Below are 22,735 nucleotides of genomic sequence, written 5' to 3' on the forward strand. Positions count from 1 at the left end.
CAAATTCACAGTTTGCAGTAAACTGGGGAAAACCTTGGAGAACCAGTCAGGCCTCAGGCAGGTGGCAGGCAGTGTCACATCAAAGGAGAGTGATGAGAAGCAGCACAGCAGGTGGCCCCTGGCCAATGGTCTGAACCAGCTTGCCTAGGCTGAAAAAGGGTACATTTACCCACCTTTAAATAATATTAAACAAAACTGGACTGAGGCATAAAATTTATTTATGCTCTATAGTCCTACCTAGAAATTACGGTGGCTGGTGGGCCATACCTGCCTTAGGATTTCAGATCTTCACGAATCATCCTTATCCGTCATAGGTGCATACGTGCAGCTTGTTTGTGTTTATTTTACACAAAACATGGTTCTGTTGTGTATTATTAACAGCCACGACCTCTTGGCATGTACCCCTGTCTTAGAGTGGTATGATTCCGTGATCTGGTTGCCCGTCATGGAATAACCGGCCCTCATAGCACACCATACTCCCAATTCAGACCAAAGCCACAATATGTACTTAGAATGCTTCTTGATGGAGATTAATAACTGCCACCTGTGCTGTTGGAGGCGAGGCTGTACTCCTGCTACAGTCAGGCTGAAGGGCGTTGACTGACCTGCTTGAGAAACAAAGGTGGGGCAGTGAAAAGCAACAATATAAAAGCTTCTTTGGAGAAGTCCAGGCACTCCATCCAGTTGCAATTTAGCAACAATCAAGCTCAGGCTCTGTCTGGCCTTCCTGGGGGGGTGGGGGGGGTGGGGGGGGGCGGGGAGACTGGCTTTGAGAATTTGTAGAAAGGCCAGAGATTCTCTGGTAATGGAGGTTGTGATCCAAATTAACTTTGCTAGGGAATTAAGATTTTTAGCTATCTTCAATAGGAATCTCTAATATTGGAATTATTTCTAGACAGTCCAAGGTTGAGTTAGAATAACTGGTCACATGAGGGAAAGAGAAGAATCATTATGACTCTATTATATGACTAATCTTTCTAAGTCAAATTACACAGTCTCTGATGTTCTTTTTACTATAAAGTTAAAAAGCTTGAAGCAAGGCAGCTTCGCTTGTCCAAACTGGAAAAATGGCAAGCAAGGATGGGTCGAAAACATGTACCCAATTTAGCTTCCTTCTCACTGAAGTCAGGGCACTAAGCGAACTTACCTGTCAGCTTGTCACACAAATTAACTATCATGCTTCTGTAGCTTTCTGTGGAGAGAACCTATGCTTTTCCCTTTCCTAATAAGGTAGCTGTTCAGGATCAAGCCATATGCCAAGAAGTAGATCCTTTTAAGATACTATAAGGCCTTTATTAAGTTCTTTGACATCCAATTTTCAAAATTCTAAAATAAAAGTATGATTTAAATAATGTGCATGGGAATGTACTAAATAATATGCACGGGGATATATTTTCTCCCTTCTTTGTCTTTTAAGAATCTAGAGTTTTAAAGTTCCACAATACCTTGTCCTTGAGAATTAATAATATGTTGACAAAATATCACAAATACTTGACTGTTATAGTCAGTATTCATGTAACACGGGCAGTGACTAATTGCACTTTCAAGTGTTTCTCTTAAAGAGCGGTTGTAACTAGAAAACTTGAAAAGTTATTAATAGTCACATGTGCATAATTTATTTATTTATTAACTCAGAAATAAGAGCATTTATTTGCAGCAGTTTATTAAGTATAAGTCCTCAAGAATTAACACTATTATGTGGAAACAAGTAGGAACTGAGGACACTAAGAGCAAAGAATTTGACATGCACAATTTCCAAGAATAATAAAATATTATCTTAAACCATAACTGTTTTGAATATATAAAGAACGAGATTATATATACAATCTATCTTATATGTAGGACCTATAGACTGTCTGAGATATAAATCCAGCATGGCATTGCTTTAAGATGTCCAGGCAATCCAGAACAATTTCTTAAATGTCCAAAAACAGCCTTTTTAAAAGGACAGCATTTTTCTTGTGAGTTGTATATGCATAAGCAATTGAAAATTTGAGAATTAATAGCATCCAAGGGGCGAACAATCTTAAGCAAATGTGAGCTCTGAGCTATAATATTGACTATTAATATACAAATTAAGGTTTGATTGTTCAGCATTTTAAAACACCTTCCACAGCACACAACTTAATTATCTGTGCTGAAACAGGAGGAAACTCAAAAGAATAAACGTGTGATCTAATTCACATCTACTTATTTCCCAGAGGGGTTGTTTTTAAACACAATAATTTGGATGCATGCATGCATGAATTAATAAAAGATATAAAAGCATGCATAAAAACAATTTTTAGCTTCTCTTTGGGATATTGATTGTCAATTTTATTTAAGATGATGGCATGCAATAGATCAATTATTAATATTCTGTAATAACCAAATTAATTGCTGTTTGGAACAAGGAACAGACACTTTGTCAGGTTCCTAAGACACAATTTTTGTTATAAGTTTTCCCAAACTATATGAATTTATCTTATAATTCTTTATTAGCACCACAGTAGTTTTAATAGGATGCTGAAACTGTGCTTTGAGGTGAAAGCCACTTCGGCCCCGCCTACCTGCCTTGTCGCGGCTCCGCTGTACCGGGCCCCACACCCACCAGGCACCTTGTAGGGCCTGAGCCAAGTCTCAGCCACCTGCCACCATGGCATACGGAGCCACTCTGAAAAGCACTCTGGATTTCAACCTGCTGCTGAGCCCCGCATCTCCAAAGCAGAGGCGGTGTGCGCCTTATTGGCGCTGGCTTCGTTGCTGCCACCACTGCTGCCACCTCGGCCTTCTTCTCAGGCAGAAGAGGCTGAAGGTGGCCCAATCTCTTGTAGGCTAGAAACCCAAGCGAGGGCGACAGAGCACCCTGAGTCTTAGCGGGAAAAATACGGCAGGGACAGGCAGGCTCATGGGGGCAATGACAAGCAAGGCACTCCCAGGAGTTCCCTACAAAGCCACCTGCTTTCTGGTGGCCTCCTGCATCACCACACTCACAGCGTAGCCCCTCAGCAGTCAGCAGCCTGCTGGCTGGGAGGATAAGAATAATGTTTTCTCTTGCCAAAGAATACAGAAAATAAAGGGAGTAGGAAGTCACAGCAGGCAAAGTACCTTGAAGTTACCTGACACAAAACAAAGGGATGACTTCAAAAGGATTTACAGGAACCAGATAAATGTTTACAGTAAGGATAAAGAAGCTCTGCTTAGGGTCAGCTTAATGACAGCTAAGGTTTTCCCACCCTTAGTCACAATGCAGCCTCCTAAAGAATTGCTGTGGGCAAATTTAATAACCACTAACTAAAATGGGCAGCTAATATTTAAATACTATTGATTATAATTGATAACAATTATAAAAGCTTTCTTTATTTTCTGCAAAGCCTTCTGTAGTAAACTAAAATCCTAAGTAATAAAAAGATATTGCCTCTGAATGTTTTCTGGAGCAACAGCCACTCCCCAGAACTTAAAAGCTTCTTGTGTGAGAGCAAAGAATTAAAGTAAACTTCCCTTGAGAGGCATTAGCTAATAAAATACGTTCTACTTAGAAAACAATATACAATACACTGAAAGATTCAAACTCTTAGCTTCTTGTATAGAAGCAGAAATGATAAAAATTTCTTACATAATATTTCTTACATAATATAGACCTATATTTAGCCATGCCTAGAGGCAAAATTTTCCAGTAATTACAAACTCACTAGAAGCAAACCCTTTACAATTATTCAGATGTAAAGTAAAAAAACAAACTTTTAGATCTATAATAACTACATAAAAAGTAGGTAAGCCAGATTGTAATGCCTTTATAAATTCTACAGTCTGATTGACCCTTTATAAACTTTGAATTTGAACTTTATTAAAACAGCATCTGACTAGATCTGCAAAGGTGCTCTTTTAGCTAAAAGAAAATTCCCCTGGAGGCAAGGAGAGGCAAGTTTTAAGAACTTCTTTAGGCACACCATTTGCAAAACAAAAGAAAGTCACACAAACCTAGCTGAGGCTACTCTAAGCTTAGTTCCTCATGCCATGAGGACAGATTTTAGAATTACTAAGTTTCTTTTGCAATATTAGACTATAACTACTACCTTGAGAAAGCAAAACCCAATTTCAAAACAATTTATCATCTTTAGAATCAATATTAGAAGCATTACTATCATGTTATGAAGTTTGGCTGCCAACTTATACCTATGAATACATGACAATGCAAGCTTTAAATCTTATCTTTAAATTTACTTTCTAGGATAAGAATCACATTAAATATTATCTCAGTTAGAAGTATCTTAGGAGGCCCAGTTTTTTGGCCTCCTTATGCCATGTGTTACAAAAGACTCCTGAACTGCCAATTTAAGGCTAACCTTCTATTATCAATGTAACAATTATTTACTCCTAACCAATAACTTATGAGCTGATTGTGAAGATAAGCAGAGCACATTACCAATAAAAAAACCCAAATGAAGCAGCTACACTAGACCAATCAGAGAATATTAAAATTTCTAGCTATAATTATAAAATAAAAAGCACTTTGTCATTATCTAAACACAATAATCATGAATGCAGAGAATTTTCTTAGAAAAAACCCAACTATCAGCTTTTTTGCCTCAAAACCATGAGGCTGCAGACTCCCTTTTTTTTTTTTAAAAAAACAGTAATTCCAGCAGGGGCCCTCCTGCTGTTCCTGATCATGGCTAAAGTGTTTGGCCACTCTCAGCTTTGCTATACCAGCAGAGAAAGTATTAGCCATCTTTTATTTTCTAACATGAAACACAGAACATTCAGTCATTCAGACAACTAGACATGAACATACATGAATTGAACATGTGAACAGACTGGTACACCAGACATTAGACAAGACCTTAGACAAAAACACAAGGAGGGCAGAGAACTTCTACTGTAGGGCCCAGAGAGAATAAAGCAGAGCATCCCTGATTCTCTATCTCTGGGAGATTTTCAAAAATTCATTTTCCCCCCACCTGATGCAGTTTCAGACTGCTGCCAATCCACTTGATTATTAAATCCAAACCCTTTTATTTCTCTCGCCTAAAAAGCAGCTTCTGGAAACTGCGGCCAACTGCCTTTTACGTTCCTAGATCCTGATATCACTGCTGCACCTAAGCAAATCCAGCACGAGGGTTTAGTGCTGTTCCAGCCTAGCCCATACCTCACCTTAGCAACCTTTTGCCTGTTGTTTCTCTGGTACGAATTTTCTTTAATTCTTTTCTTCTTCCATGAACTCCAAACCAGCAGTGTTTCTTCCAATGTCCTCTGCCTTTCCCAGGCCCCGTGTAGGATGCCAAATTGTTGGGGCTGGCCTGCAGCTCTCATGTCTGGGTTCTGTTCAAGGCTCAAATGTTTAATAATAAAATCTGCGTTTGTAAAGAGGGGAAGCCCATCCCCAGTCATGCCAAGTTTATTGTGAAGTTGTCAGAGCAGCCTTTTAGCAGAAACTCACCAAATTCACAGTTTGCAGTAAACTTGGGAAAACCTTGGAGAACTGGTTAGGCCTCAGGCAGGTGGCAGGCAGTGTCACATCAAAGGAGAGTGATGAGAAGCAGCACAGCAGGTGGCCCTGCCTCAGTGGTGAAGTCTGAACTAGCCTGCCTAGGCTGAAGAAGGGTACATAATATAATAGATCCTTAAATACCAAGATGTTCTTCTGTATAAAATTGCTAGCTATTTTAGAACAGTAACCAGTTCTTTAATTCTCTGCCAGGCCTCCTCCAAGTTTCCAGTCCAGCCCCTTCAAATATATCTGCCAACCATTCCTCCCTCAATTTTCCAACAGTCAGTTTAAGCAGTCCTTTCTCCCAGTTTTCTAAATACTAGCATTGGGAAGTCAATATAAATGGTCTTACATAAACTTTATGTTTCAAGTACCAAAAGAGACTCCCTCTCTTGCTGGGTTTTGTTTTACCATGGAAATTTAATGATTTCTATAGTAAACACAGTTTAAGAAATAGCAGATGCATCAAAAATGAGAAGGAAAAGATCACCTCAGTATACAGATAATAATGTAACATTCCAATATACTTCCAAAAGAAAAAATGTATTTTTATTTTCATTCTACAGATATGTGTTCATGTGAGTGGGTGTGCTTTCACATGTGTACAGAGAATCATGTTTCATCCAGCGTTTACACAGGTGTTGGTGGAACTCCGGCTCTCACACTTTGAGTGGAGAGCACTTGATTGATTGAGCTGTCTCCCCAGTGCTGTTTTCTGCATCTTAAGACTACTGTGGCATCACATTGCCAAATTCACCTGAGGTCCTCTTAGCTTTAAATCAGGAGAGTCCAACCTTTTGATTACCTACAAACACACTGTCCTCTGTTCATGGCTCTCCTGGAATAAGTGCAGCTTCTGGTCTACAGGTGGAACACATGGTGTGTGGCAACACAGATCTGATGGTGGGACGATCATATCAGTGTTCATTTCACCGCAGACAGAAAATATGATGTCAGTATTGTACATTTATTGAAACAGCTCAGCTCACATCATCTTAAAAATGTTTAAAGTGTGTTCCCACCTGTGTGTATAGTTGTGCAGATGTGTGTATCTCTGATGCCAAAAGAGGATCAGCTTGTTCTATGGGTGCTGGGATCCAATCTGAAGTCTTCCTGATTGTACAGCCAACACTCAACCCACTCAACCACTGAGTCATCTCTCCAGCCCATAGTTTGTTTTATTAGTTTGGTTTTGTAGGATTAAACTTAAACCTAGAAAGGAATGTTTTCCAAGTTCATTCAGAGTCCTGAAGTAGCTGTATTGACTTTTTTTCTTTTTCTGCTAAATTAGTGGCCAGATAAAACCATATAGTGACAGTGGAGTTTTAAACAAACAAGAGGTCAGGAAGGTTCAGCAGGTAAAGGCACTTGTCACTGTTGGAATTTGTCAAAAGGCCCTAACTCACTAGGACCACAGACACTGCCACCAGTGCTGCAAAATGCATGAGGATTTTTATTGATCCAACATGCTGGGCACTCCCCTCTCAACACGCAGTCCAGAGGAGAGACCCAGAACAAAGAAAGAACACACTTTTTATACCTTTGTAAGGGGCAGATTTGAACAACAGGGTTCTCATTGGTGTAGTAAGTAACCCTTTCAGGCATTGGTTGGTTTGTATAGTGACTAAGTAACCCTTTGGCCTAGTGACTTACTTTTCTTGCCCCCATGTGGGGTTATTATGATTTGGTCAGCAAAGCAGTAATACATTTTGAACTTATGGATCAGTTATTAATGTCATAGCTATTAACATTAGGGGAATTCTCGCAACAAGGTCAGGGTGGTTTGTGGTCTTTGTCAGAATCCATTGGTCTTGCAAACTTTATATGCCTCAGTACAGGAGAACGCCAGGGTCAAGAAGTGGGAGTGGGAGGGGGGAAGGGGACTGGGGGGGCATGGGGGACTTTTGGGGTAGCATTGGAAATGTAAATGAAGAAAATACCTAATTAAAATAAAATAAAATTAAAAGAACAAAAAAAAACAAAAACAAAAAGAAAAACAAAAACAAAACAAAACAAAAAAGAATTCAATGTGGGGCAGTTGGCAGGAGAATTGCTAATTTTGTTATGGTTATTTCTCTGAGAACAGCTAATATTGTTTTGGCAGCTTATAGGCTCAGTCATTTTGACCGCTAAAACTATGTTTTTACATTTGTTTAGTCAGCCAGCTTCCTTATCTGGCTCTGCACTTGGCCTGCTAGTGTTAGATCTAGTGGGGAAACCCCCACCCCATTCCTGATTCAGCGTGCACCCAAAAAAATCACGAAGGACCATCTCTTGCTGTAATTACATGAGGACGTTTAATTACAGAGCTCCGGGCCGACATGCATCCCACACAGGAGATAACTGATGTCGGCCACGAGGCTTGAAAGCTAGGGGATTTTATGGGGTAAGGGGCTTAGGGGTGTGGAATTCAGCATAGCGACACACTATTGGCTCATTCAAACATTAACAGACAGATTACAAAGATCAGGACTTTGTTCCTGTGGGCTGGAGGCTTATCTTTGTTCACATAGCAACCAGTTGATGTATGACTTTACCCAGCGTCAAGGGGCAGTAGACAGAGGGGAGGTTCCGGCCAGGTGGTGTTGACTCAGATAATATAGCCCTGCTGGTCCTTGCATACCTTTTCATCTTTACAGTCAAGATGTTCTTAGGAATGCCTTAACAACAGCCTTGCCCTGGCATGCCTGGGCGCTGTTCTGCTTTGTTCTCAGTCCTAGGCCCGGGCAGTGAGCTTCTAAACAACTCACAAGTTACAATATTTCATCTTCCTTCATTCCCCTCTTCTTCTACTAAGTAATTCTAATCTTAGAATTTAAGAAGTCTATATCCCTATGTGGAGAATACTGCATTTACTCTATCTTTAACATGGGAACAAAAACAGAATAAGAAGGATTAGTAAATAGAACTAGGGAGGAACCCTTTTAGCGAGGCTTGAGGGTCTGGGCATGATGTAGGTGCACATACATCAGATCTGTGGCTGGAGCTGGTGAGATGTCCTTGGGGTACCCGGCTCGTTTGCTGTAGCCAGTTGTGACCAGACTTCTTTCTGCACCACCTGCAAGCCTTTTAATTTAGCATACAGATCATTATTACAACAACATAGGTTTAAACACATCATTTTAAGACAGTGATGGGCATGGGAGTCCCATAAAGGATCTCAAAAAGAGTAAAACTGAATCAAGAGGGAGTATTTCTAGTTTCAAATAGGGCATGGGGAAGGAGCACCAAGTCTGTGCCAGTCTCTACGATTAATTCTGTCAAGGTCTGTTTTAGAGTTCTATTTACTTTTTCTATCTGTCCTGAGCTCTGAGGTCTGTACACACAATGTAATTTTTATTTGACCTTTAAATACTTGGCCACACCCTGACTTACCTGGGCAACAAAGGCAGGGCCATTATCTGACACTATTGCTTTTGGCACTCCAAACCTTGGAAAAATTTTCTTTTAATAATCTTCTTGATGACTATCTGAGCAGTCTCATTTTTACAGGGAAAAAACCTTCTATTTATTTTGAGAACGTTCACAAAAACCAGAAGGTATTCATACACATATTTTTTTCAGTAAAGTCTATTTCCCAGTTGATGTCAGGTCTGTCTTCCCAAGGGAGGACTAGTTTTTTTGTTTTTTGTTTTTTTGTTTTTTTCAGTTTTTACTATTTTATACAGGGTTTCTTTTACCAGTCTTAATTTGTCTATAACTTGATAGTCTTCAGACTGTCAGGATCATTGCACTTTGGGATGCCTGTTTGGCGGTTAGATCTGCCATCTGGTTTCTTTTGACCACAGCATCTTAGGTCTTTCTCTGCAGATGTCAACAGCCCTCTTTGTCTGTATATTGCTCCGTACAGTGGCAAAAGCATACCTGCTGTCAGTGTAGACTTTTCTTTTGCCATTTATAGAGCTTGTATCAAAGCCACAAGTTTAGCTTTCTGGGCTGAAGTCCCTTCAGGGAGGCTGCTGGCCTAGATCACTTGCTTTCTGTCCACCGCTGCACTGCTGTTCCTTCAACTGTGAGGCTACTGCCATCCGTGTACCAGCTTAAACTCTCAGGCCAAGGCTGATCTGATCCTTCAGATCATTTCGAGTATCAGTTCCTTCTGCCAGAATGTCAGAGCAGTGATGAGTAGGTGAAGTCTCAGCAGGTTAGCAGGGGGAGCGAAGGTCACTCGTTCAGTCAACAAAAGGCTCTGATAATGTGTCCATCAGTCAGGGGAACAGTTGGATAATGTTTTCAAGAGCGTTAGTCAGCCATCGGTCAGGGGGGTTGAACCACACTTTTTAGGGCATGTGCCAAGTTTTGTCTCAGAGTCACTTTATCTGCATCCTTGACCAGAAGCCACTATGTGCAGACAAGCAAGCCATCTTACAGTCACCAGGTCTAGTTTTTACAAGTATGCCACAGGTCTTTTCCAGGGTCCCAATCTCTGAGTAAGAAACTCTTTGGCAATACCTTTGTTCTCAGTCACATCTAGGAGTCCCAAAGTTGGGGACAACATTAGGGCAGTCTCAATAGCATCTAAGGCCATCCAAGGTTGTTCTTTATTTTTTATACGAAGGGCTGTTTATCTCTTTAATTTAGCAAAACCTGAAATCCACAGTCTGCAAAGGTCCGCAGTGCCCAGGAACTTTTCTAGCTTGTTTTGCACTGGTTGGTGGGGGAATATGAAACACAGTCTCTTTTCTAGCTGCTTCAACAGGTAGGCCACCGGTCTCTTCTAAGGACTCAGCTTCTGTGTTAGCACCCCTTTTGCTATCTCTTTACTTTTAGCCATGAACAGGTGAAGGGTTTGGTCATGAGGGGGGTTCCTCTTCTTTTTGTTAGGGCAGTCTCTCACCCAGTGCTCTTTTTCTTAACAGTAAACACTTTGATCTTTAGCCAAAAGCTTTCTTTTGTTGCCAGGTACTAAGTTTTCTACTTTCCCTGACTTTTGTGGCCAGCATTTCATTTCTCTTATCTTTTTTTAATTTTCTGGCTTCCTATTTCTTACAGATCATTTCTAAGTGCTAGCATTATTAGCATGTGCCACTTTGCGTTTTAGTCTTTGTCATTTACCTCTCTTTGCTCCTGTTTCCTAACTGTAATGGAGATCTCATATAATGTTCTCTCTCTCTCTCTCTCTCTCTCTCTCTCTCTATATATATATATATATATATATATATATATATATATTTGTTTCTCCTCCTTGTCTTTGCTTCCTTTGGATGTTATCTAATTATCACATTTATATTCTGTCACTTATCTTCTCTCATAGTTTGCCTCTACCCTGGTTTATCTTTCTGTCTCACAGCACATCTCTGATTCTGACTCTGGTCTCTGTCTTTGTCAGCCTCATTTTACTGGTTCCTCTTCTAAATATCTCTCATTTAGAGTATCTCTCTCATTTCAGACCTCTCTAATTTCCTTTATCTCTATTTTTACCTCGCCTCACTGTTAACCTATCTCTTCCGAGTCTGCTGAAGCTTTGCTCTCAGCTCTTCTTTGCAGATCTCTATTCTTCTTTTGTTTCTCTTCCTCTGTACTTTCTTATTGACTTACGCTAACTTTCTTACCGACTTACCCTGTCCTTCTCTTAACTTCTGTAACTTCCTATTACCTCGGTCAGATTGTTGGGGCACTTTCTAGTCCCACAGAGACGAGACCCTCATCAGAGCCTGGCAATTAGACTCGCAGGTGCTCCTTACCTTGGACAGAAGCCCCAAGTGGGCAGATGCCTCCCTCCTGGAGCTTGGAACAGACTCACAGCAAACAGCTCAGGGCGGGGCCACCTGAGAAGAGAAAACTTCAGAGCAGAGAAGGGAGTGCAGCTCTTACAGCTGGCTGCACTGGCACTTATCTTAAAGTGAAAGCAGTTTTTCTATTAACAAGAGAAGGAATGCAAGGGACAGGGGAATGAGAAGCAGCCAGGGAACCCGTGGCTCTCTTGGCCAGCCACTCCTACAGCCTCCTCTTTTTTTTTTTCTTCAGCAGCCACGACATCTAGGGCCACTGACTTCTCAGGGACCACCCCTCTCTTGCTCCGGGTTTTCCGAGCTAATTTTTCCCTAGGCTTCAGGTCCATGGGTAGGACCATTGTGACCCGCTGGCTGCTCCCTGGAGTTGGAGTGGGAGGCAGGGCAGCTGAGGATCTGAAAAGAAGTGGTCAGCATAGGGATCTGACAGGATTCTTGGGCTTATTCCAGAGGGCATAACTCAAAAACAGTCGTCAGTCGCTAGTCCAAGTCCGAACACAAAGAGACACACGAGACACACACAGAAACCGTTTTCAGGCAACCACCATAGAATCACAGTACCACAGAAATGACAAACATAAGCAAGACCAATACAGGGAGTCTTATACACAATTTCCAGAGAAGCTCACTGTCACTACAACCAACTCAAATGGACCTCTCTCCATGGGAAGGCCCCCTGAACCTGAGACCGGCCTAAAACCAAACCAAGATAATCAGCCAACTCCTTGGGACCAAAACCAGACTTGAAACCACACAAAACAAAAACAAAATAGAATCAGAAGGTGGTCCAATGGAGGACACACAAATGAACAAGACAGACAGACACACAGACATACAGACATACAGACAGGGAGGGATTCCACTTTACCTCCGATGTACAGTGCCTATGTCTCATGACAAAAACCACAAACAAAAACAAGATAGCAAAAGAGAAAGAAAAGACACCAGTATCTCTAAGCACACTTGTCCACGCCTATACTTGTACAATCAGCCAAATGCTATTTCCTGACGGGGTCGGATTCCACATCGACTCCCTTCCTGATGGGGTGGGATTCCACGTCCACTCCCGCTCTGGCAGAGAGAACACTCTCATTCCTTCACTCTGCCAGGCAACAGCCAGGTCCTCCTGACTGTTCTGTACCCTGGGCACTCTCTCCAGGGTCTCCCTTGGAACATCTTCCAGGGTGCAGCCTGTGGGGCCATAGACCATCCTCCTCCCACAGCCACTAGGGTCCTTATGGCCCACAGTGGCAGCTGCCAGAATACAGAATACCAGAACTGCTAACACAGGTGGGACTCAAACCCACAATCTCAGAACTGAAAAACCAAGACACAAATTCAACGGTGCCACACTTAGACACTTAGACAACAGACAACATAACAAGACTCACACAAACAAACGTACCTCCAGGGGGTCCTTCGGGGTTCCTGGGTGTCACACAGATCTTGGTGGGACCTCCAAAATGTTAGATCTAGTGGGGAAACCCCCACCCCATTCCCGATTCAGCGTGCACCCAAAAAATCACGAAGGACCATCTCTTGCTGTAATTACATGAGGACGTTTAATTACGGAGCTCCGGGCCGACATGCTTCCCACACAGGAGATAACTGATGTCGGCCATGAGGCTTGAAAGCTAGGGGATTTTATGGGGTAAGGGGCTTAGGGATGTGGAATTCAGCATAGCGACACACTATTGGCTCATTCAAACATTAACAGACAGATTACAAAGATCAGGACTTTGTTCCTGTGGGCTGGAGGCTTATCTTTGTTCACATAGCAACCAGTTGATGTATGACTTTACCCAGCGTCAAGGGGCAGTAGACAGAGGGGAGGTTCCGGCCAGGTGGTGTTGACTCAGATAATATAGCCCTGCTGGTCCTTGCATACCTTTTCATCTTTACAGTCAAGATGTTCTTAGGAATGCCTTAACAACAGCCTTGCCCTGGCATGCCTGGGGGCTGTTCTGCTTTGTTCTCAGTCCCAGGCTCGGGCAGTGGGCTCCTAAACAACTCACAAGTTACAATATCTCATCTTTCTTTACTAGTACAGTTTGGAAAGTCTTTTTCGAAGGGGGAAGGTACTGGGTGGTCTTGAATTCATTTTGGATATTGCATTACCAAGCCTGAGAACTTTAGGTCATTGTCCTCTGATCCTTATATGGAGTATATGTTGCATGTGCGTGTGCCAGTGTGCATGTACACATATACACTATAGGTATACACACATAGATTGTAATACATAGTGTATTTATAACACGTATTTAAAAACTAAAAACTTCCTAAAGCAAAGTAGAAAGGAAGGAAGAAAACCATGGTGCTAGGTCCCATACCATGTAAGTTAATATGTAGCCAGAGCAGGGATGTTGGACAGGGAGCAGGGTTTGCACTGCTTACTCTGTAACCCAGTGAAAAATGCATTATCAAGAGCATTTGAGGCTTTGGTCTTAGGGCAACTGAGATTGTGTCCCTGTCCTTTCCTTCTGGAAAAGCAGCTTCAAGTGGGAAAGGAAATATGGGTTGGTTTGTAATCAAAGCGGTTTGCTCTGTGTTGATTGGAAATACATTAAAAATCACAACTCCTAAATTGAAAATAAATATCAGAATTTTTTCTCTAGGTTTTGATACTCAGTACCTCACCAGGATAAACACTCCTTTTGTTCCTTCCATGATGTTGGAGAGCTCTGAAGTTCCCACATGTGCTATCAGTACAGATGTTACTGGGGACCCGTGCTCACTAAGATGCTTTTGAGGGACACAGAAGACTACCACAAACTACTACCCTCTCTTGCATGTGGTCCCAATCTCTAACAATGGCTCTCCCTCTTTTTAGCACTTTTCTAGAATATGGTAGACAAAAACTCCTAGTCTGGAATACTAACTAAACTGCACTATTTGTGTTTCATTTAAAAGATGATTTTCTTTTTAGGATTGGATTAAGATACATCAGAATTACACTCTGTGAAAATACATCATGAAATGGAAACATGATGACTATGCAATCTGAGAACATAATCAACCATCAATAGAATAAGAATAGGTTAAAAAAAGAAGAACTATAATCAGTTTCTCCTGCTTGGATAAACTAGTTGACAAGTGAAACCTAGGAAGAGCCTAGTGGCTGATGCTAATGCAGGAAGGAATTCTACAGCTTGCAGGGCTGTGCCTAATTATCAGGGACTCACCGGAAAAATTCTTACAGATAAGTTTGACAAAGGTAGAGATACAGATTCCATTTCTGATGGCATTCTTCATCCCTACATGATTGTAACTCTTCAGATTCTGGGAGATTGTAATGAGACATACAGATTCTTATCCTCTGTACATCTCTCTAGTAGCTGATAATTCACATTTATTCATATCTGTCTGCCCCACCTCTATATGTATGTGTATGTGTGTGTGTGGGGGGGTGAAGGAACCACCCCAGCCAACCATTCACTGTATATCTTTCTTTATCTTTCTATATTTATTTATTATTTATGTGAGTCTCATCTGGTCATTAGTATATGCTAGAATCCTGAAGAAGTATGTCCTAATATCAGTGAAGGAATGGATGTGCTATCAAGGCAAGGGTAAACAGGCAAAGAGCAAAGGCTTCCTTTTTAGATGTCCTTATGTAAACTTCCAGCAGCGCTCAGCCCTCATCCGGCCGGATCAGCGCCGGGGTAGCGGGAGCGCAGGGTTGCCTGACACCCGCCAGCTACCCACGACCCCCGCCGCAGGATTTTGGGACTGCTGGTGAGTGGAACACAGCTTCTGCTCCAAGCCAATTGCGTGGGACCTGAGACTGCATTAGTTAGGGAAGCAGAAACCGGCCTGAGTAGGGCCTCAGGCCTCATCCGGCCGGATCAGCGCCGGGGTAGCGGGAGCACAGGGTTGCCTGACACCCGCCAGCTACCCACGACCCCCGCCGCAGGATTTTGGGACTGCTGGATCTTAAGACTTCTGGAGAGTGGAACACAGCTTCTGCTCCAATCCAATTGCACGCGGGACCAGAGACTGCATTAGTTAGGGAAGCAGAAAAACGGCCTGTGTAGGACCACAGGCCTCTTCCGGCTGGACCAGCACCGGGGTACCGTCAGCTACCCACGACCCCCGCCGCAGGATTTAGAGACTGCTGGTGAGTGGAACACAGCTTCTGCTCCAATCTTTAAACAGTGACAACGATAACAACTAACCCCAGAGATTACCAGATGGCGAAAGGTAAACGTAATAATCTTACTAACAGAAACCAAGACCACTCACCATCATCAGAACCCAGCACCCCCACTTCGCCCAGTCCAGGGCACCCCAACACACCGGAAAAGCTAGACACGGATTTAAAAGCATATCTCCTGATGATGATAGAGAACTTCAAGAAGGACTTTAATAACACACTTAAAGAAATGCAGGAGAACACTGCTAAACAGGCAGAAGACAATAAAGAGAAAGCACAAAAATCCCTTAAAGAATTGCAGGAGAACACTGCTAAAGAGTTACAAATCCTTAAAGAAAAACACGATAACATAATCAAACAGGTAGAAGTCCTTACAGAAAAACAGGAAAACACATCCAAACAGATGATGGAAATGAACAAAACCATACTAGACCTAAAAAGAGAAGTAGACACAATAAAGAAAACCCAAAATGAGGCAACACTGGAGATAGAAACCCTAGGAAAGAAATCTGGAACCATAGATACGAGCATCAGCAACAGAATACAAGAGATGGAAGAGAGAATCTCAGGTGCAGAAGATTCCATAGAGAACATCGGCACAACAATCAAGGAAAATGTAAAATGCAAAAAGATCCTAACTCAAAACATCCAAGAAATACAGGACGCAATGAGAAGACCAAACCTACGGATAATAGGAGTGGATGAGAATGAAGATTTTCAACTCAAAGGACCAGCAAACATCTTCAACAAAATTATAGAAGAAAACTTCCCAAATCTAAAGAAAGAGATGCCCATGAACATACAAGAAGCCTACAGAACTCCAAATAGAATGGACCAGAAAAGAAATACCTCCCGACACATAATAATCAGAACAACAAATGCTCTAAATAAAGATAGAATACTAAAAGCAGTAAGAGAAAAAGGCCAAGTAACATATAAAGGCAAGCCTATCAGAATTACACCAGATTTTTCACCAGAGACTATGAAAGCCAGAAGATCCTGGACGGATGTTATACAGACACTAAAAGAACACAAATTCCAGCCCAGGCTACTATACCCAGCCAAACTCTCAATTAACATAGATGGAGAAACCAAAGTATTCCACGACAAAACCAAATTCACACATTATCTCTCCACGAATCCAGCCCTTCAAAGGATAATAACAGAAAAAAACCAATACAAGGACAGGAACCACGCCCTAGAAACAACAAGAAGGTAGTCCCTCAACAAACCTAAAAGAAGACAGCCACAAGAACAAAATGCCAACTTTAACAACAAAAATAACAGGAAACAACAATTACTTTTCCTTAATATCTCTTAATATCAATGGACTCAACTCCCCGATAAAAAGACATAGACTAACAAACTGGCTACACAAACAAGACCCAACATTTTGCTGCTTACAGGAAACTCATCTCAGAGAAAAGGATAGACACTACCTCAGAATGAAAGGCTGGAAAACAATTTTCCAAGCAAATGGCATGAAGAAACAAGCTGGAGTAGCCATTCTAATATCTGATAAGATTGACTTCCAACCCAAAGTCATTAAAAAAGACAGGGAGGGACACTTCATACTCATCAAAGGTAAAATCCTCCAAGAGGAACTATCAATCCTGAATATCTATGCTCCAAATACAAAGGCAGCCACATTCATTAAAGAAACTTTAGTAAAGCTCAAAGCACACATTGCACCTCATACAATAATAGTGGGAGACTTCAACACACCACTTTCACCAATGGACAGATCATGGAAACAGAAACTAAACAGGGACACAGTGAAACTAAGAGAAATTATGAATCAAATGGATCTGGCAGATATCTACAGAACATTCTATCCTAAAACAAAAGGATATACCTTCTTCTCAGCACCTCATGGTACCTTCTCCAAAATTGACCACATAATTGGTCACAAAGCAGGCCTCAACAGATATAAAAATATTGAAATTGTCCCATGCATCCTATCAGATCACCATGGCCTAAGGCTGATCTTCAATAACAAAATAAATAATAGAAAGCCAACCTTCACGTGGAAACTGAACAACACTCTTCTCAATGATACCTTGGTCAAGGAAGGAATAAAGAAAGAAATTAAGGACTTTTTAGAGTTCAATGAAAATGAAGCCACAACATACCCAAACTTATGGGACGCAATGAAAGCATTTCTAAGAGGAAAACTCATAGCTCTGAGTGCCTCCAAAAGGAAACTAGAGAGAGCACACATTAGCAGCTTGACAACACACCTAAAAGCACTAGAACAAAAGGAAGCAAATTCACCCAAGAGGAGTAGACGGCAGGAAATAATCAAACTCAGGGGTGAAATCAACCAAGTGGAAACAAGAAAAACTATTCAAAGAATCAACCAATCAAGGAGCTGGTTCTTTGAGAAAATCAACAAGATAGATAAACCCTTAGCCAGACTCACTAGAGGGCACAGGGAAAGCATCCTAATTAACAAAATCAGAAATGAAAAAGGAGACATAACAACAGATCCTGAAGACATCCAAAACACCATCAGATCCTTCTACCAAAGGCTATACTCAACAAAACTGGAGAACCTGGATGAAATGGAGAAGTTCCTAGACAGATACCAGGTACCAAAGTTGAATCAAGATCAGGTTAATGATCTAAACAGCCCTATATCCCCCAAAGAAATAGAAGCAGTCATTAATAGTCTCCCAACTAAAAAAAGCCCAGGACCAGATGGGTTTAGTGCAGAGTTCTATCAGACCTTCAAAGAAGATCTAATCCCAGTTCTTCACAAACTATTCCACAAAATAGAAACAGAAGGTACTCTACCCAACTCATTCTATGAAGCCACAATTACTCTGATACCTAAACCACAAAAAGACCCAACAAAGATAGAAAACTTCAGACCAATATCCCTTATGAATATTGATGCAAAAATCCTCAATAAAGTTCTTGCTAACCGAATCCAAGAACACATCAAAACAATCATCCATCCTGACCAAGTAGGTTTCATCCCAGGGATGCAGGGATGGTTCAATATACGGAAATCCATCAACGTAATCCAGTATATAAACAAACTCAAAGACAAAAACCACATGGTCATCTCCTTAGATGCGGAAAAAGCATTTGACAAGATCCAACACCCATTCATGATAAAAGTCTTGGAAAGATCAGGAATTCAAGGCCCATACCTAAACATGATAAAAGCAATCTACAGCAAACCAGTAGCCAACATCAAAGTAAATGGTGAGAAGCTTGAAGCAATCCCTCTAAAATCAGGGACTAGACAAGGCTGTCCACTTTCTCCATACCTATTCAACATTGTACTTGAAGTCCTAGCCAGAGCAATTCGACAACAAAAGGAGATCAAAGGGATACAAATTGGAAAAGATGAAGTCAAAATATCACTTTTTGCAGATGATATGATAGTATATATAAGTGACCCTAAAAATTCCACCAGAGAACTCCTAAGCCTGATAAACAGCTTCGGTGAAGTAGCTGGATATAAAATTAACTCAAACAAATCAATGGCCTTTCTCTACACAAAGAATAAACAGGCTGAGAAAGAAATTAGGGAAACAACACCCTTCTCAATAGTCACAAATAATATAAAATATCTTGGCGTGACTCTAACTAAGGAAGTGAAAGATCTGTATAATAAAAACGTCAAGTCTCTGAAGAAAGAAATTATAGAAGATCTCAGAAGATGGAAAGATCTCCCATGCTCATGGATTGGCAGGATCAACATTGTAAAAATGGCTATCTTGCCAAAAGCAATCTACAGATTCAATGCAATCCCCATCAAAATTCCAAATCAATTCTTCAACGAATTAGAAAGTGCAATCTGCAAATTCATCTGGAATAACAAAAAACCTAGGATAGCAAAAACTCTTCTCAAGGATAAAAGAACCTCTGGTGGAATCACCATGCCGGACCTAAAGCTCTACTACAGAGCAATTGTGATAAAAAAACTGCATGGTACTGGTATAGTGACAGACAAATAGACCAATGGAATAGAATTGAAGACCCAGAAATGAACCCACACACCTACGGTCACTTGATCTTCGACAAGGGAGCTAAAAACATCCAGTGGAAGAAAGACAGCATTTTCAACAAATGGTGCTGGCACAACTGGTTGTTAACATGTAGAAGAATGCGAATCGATCCATTCCTATCTCCTTGTACTAAGGTCAAGTCTAAGTGGATCAAGGAACTTCACATAAAACCAGAGACACTGAAACTTATAGAGGAGAAAGTGGGGAAAAGCCTTGAAGATATGGGCACAGGGGAAAAATCCTGAATAGAACAGTAATGGCCTGTGCTGTAAGATCGAGAATTGACAAGTGGGACCTCATGAAACTACAAAGCTTCTGCAAGGCTAAAGACACCATCAATAAGACAAAAAAACCACCAACAGATTGGGAAAGGATCTTCACCTATCCTAAATCAGATAAGGGACTAATATCCAATATATATAAAGAACTCAAGAAGGTGGACTCCAGAAAGTCAAATAACCCCATTAAAAAATGGGGCTCAGAACTGAACAAAGAATTCTCACCTGAGGAATACCGAATGGCAGAGAAGCACCTGAAAAAATGTTCAACATCCTTAATCATCAGGGAAATGCAAATCAAAACAACCCTGAGATTCCACCTCACACCAGTGAGAATGGCTAAGATCAAAAATTCAGGTGACAGCAGATGCTGGCGAGGATGTGGAGAAAGAGGAACACTCCTCCATTGTTGGTGGGATTGCAAGCTTGTACAACCACTCTGGAAATCAGTCTGGCGGTTCCTCAGAAAATTGGACATAGTACTACCGGAGGATCCAGCAATACCTCTCCTGGGCATATATCCAGAAGATGTCCCAACCGGTAAAAAGGACACATGCTCCACTATGTTCATAGCAGCCCTATTTATAATAGCCAGAAGCTGGAAAGAACCCAGATGTCCCTCAACAGAGGAATGGATACAGAAATTATGGTACATTTACACAATGGAGTACTACTCAGCTATTAAAAAGAATGAATTTATGAAATTCCTAGCCAAATGGATGGACCTGGAGGGCATCATCTTGAGTGAAGTAACACAATCACAAAAGAACTCACACAATATGTATTCATTGATAAGTGGATATTAGCCCAAAACTTTGGATACCCAAGATATAAGATACAATTTGATAAACGCATGAAACTCAAGAAGAATGAAGACCAAAGTGTGGACACTGTGCACCTTCTTAGAATTGGGAACAAAACACCCAGGGAAGGAGTTACAGAGACAAAGTTCGTAGCTGTGATGAAAGGATGGACCATTTAGAGACTGCGGTATCCAGGGATCCGTCCCATAATCAGCTTCTAAACGCTGACACCATTGCATACACTAGCAAGATCTTGCTGAAAGGACCCAAATATAGCTGTCTCTTGTGAGACGATGCCGGGGCCTAGCAAACACAGGAGTGGATGTTCACAGTCAGCTATTGGATGTATCACAGGGCTCCCAATGGAGAAGCTAGAGAAAGTACCCAAGGAGCTAAAGGGATCTGCAACCCTATTGTTGGAACAACATGATGTACTAACCAGAACCCCGGAGCTCTTGTCTCTAGCTGCATATGTATCGAAAGATGGCCTAGTCGGCCATCAATGGAAAGAGAGGCCCATTGGACTTGCAAACTTTATATGCCCCAATATAGGGGAATGCCAGGGCCAAAAGAATGGGAATGGGTGGGTAGGGAAGTGGGGGGCGCTATGGGGGACTCTTGGGATAGTATTGGAAATGTAATTGAGGAAAATATGTAATAAAAAAAAACAAAACAAAACAAAACAAAACAAAAAAAAACTTCCAGCAGCAGGTATAGCTCAGATTAAAGGTATGTATTCCTTCCTCAAGAGCTAGGTCAAATGTGTGTGTCTTCTTGCCTCAAAGGTCTGGACTAAAACTTCAAAAGAAGAAGGAGGAGGAGGAGGAGGAAGAGGAGGAGGAAGAGGAAGAGAAGAAAAAGAGGAGGAGGAGGAGGAGGAGGAGGAGGAGGAGGAGGAGGAGGAGAAGGAGAAAATCTCTCTCAGGTGAGCCCTCCATTTCTCTATTGTAGCTTATTCCAAATGTAATCAAGTTAACAAGAATAGCCACCACAAGTCTACCTCTTGTCAACTTGGCACACAATCATATTTTCTTAGGTCATGATTAATTTCAAAATGATAGCTCTAACCAGATCACAATTAGATGTAAACATAATGTAGCTACCCCACACATATTCACAACACATTATATATTTAACCAGGTCATAGTTACCTCTAACATGATATAACTGTCCCTCATATATTACAGATGTAGTCAAGTTGACAACCAGGAAAAGCCATCATACCTCTCTTCAACAATCCCTCTATTTTTCTCTCATTTTTGTTTTTATTTTATGTATGTGGGTGTTTTGCTTGCATGTACATTCATGAACCACCTATGTGCCTCATGCTTCAGAAGTCAGAAAATAGCATCAGATTATCTGGAACTGGAGTTATGGACAGTTATGAGTCACCATGTGAGTGCTAGAAATATTCTTCCCCATGGAAGTACTGCCAGTGTTCCTGACCACAGAGCTGTCTCTTCAGCCCCATAATGCAATCAAATATAATTATGTTGAAATTTCCCATCTTAGTATCTGTTTTCCATTCATCAGTTTTATTTGCTTCCTTTCTTCCCTACTCCTGCTGTGGCAGATTTTATTCCCAAAAGATTGCTGATGGCAGTACAAATATAAACAAAAAGTGCATGCATATACATAGCATACCCTCTTCCCTTTCCTGTATTGCTGCTATTTAACTCACTATCAAAAAAAATCTCTGCTTCCTTCTCCCCATTTGAATTCTAACAGGGACGTATGCCTTCTTGACAAATATAAAATGGCTAAGACTATAGATTTCAGCTGTCTTAACTTTTGCCCTTCCAGCTGTGACATGAAAAACCCAATCTGGATCATCCAGAAAGACCACAAGGAGGCTCCCATATCCTTGCTGTCCCCAGCTCTGTTCCAGTATTGAGAACAAACATGTGCAGGAGTGAATCCCAGATGATTTTATTCCCTTGCCTTGGAGATTTCCATGTGAAATAACACACACTGTGTCACAGAGACAACCTCTTTTTGTTGTTGTTTTACTCTTATTTTTCTGAGACAGAGTCTCCCTGTGTAGCCCAGGCTGGCTTTAACTTCCCTCCTGCCTCAGTCTCCCTAGTGCTGGGTATACAGGAGCTCTCTGCCACATTCCAGCAAAGGACATGGTTTCAGAGGAGAGTTGCTGTCAAAGAACAGAGCGTGTTAGGGCCTTTCCACACTAGAAGCCTGATGTTTTCAATTTTAGATCTTTATCTCAGGCATTTATCCAAAGTCCAAGTTCCAAAGTCTTAGTCTACTCTCTGGGTTCAG

The 22,735-nt window shown here is 41.3% G+C and overlaps 1 long non-coding RNA gene across 1 annotated transcript; it reads right to left on the reverse strand.

The window, feature by feature from the left end:
* Positions 1–7,755: 7,755 nt before the first annotated feature.
* LOC147004319 (uncharacterized) lies at positions 7,756–13,144 on the reverse strand. The gene is made up of 3 exons (XR_015047246.1): positions 12,608–13,144; positions 11,155–11,238; positions 7,756–8,536 (listed from the first exon to the last, which is right to left on the reverse strand). It is a non-coding gene; the product is annotated as an uncharacterized LOC147004319 (long non-coding RNA).
* Positions 13,145–22,735: the final 9,591 nt, after the last annotated feature.

This window comes from Mus caroli, unplaced genomic scaffold, assembly GCF_978045245.1.
Source record: "Mus caroli unplaced genomic scaffold, Mus_caroli_1 scaffold_6, whole genome shotgun sequence".
Classification (NCBI taxonomy): Eukaryota; Metazoa; Chordata; class Mammalia; order Rodentia; family Muridae; genus Mus; species Mus caroli.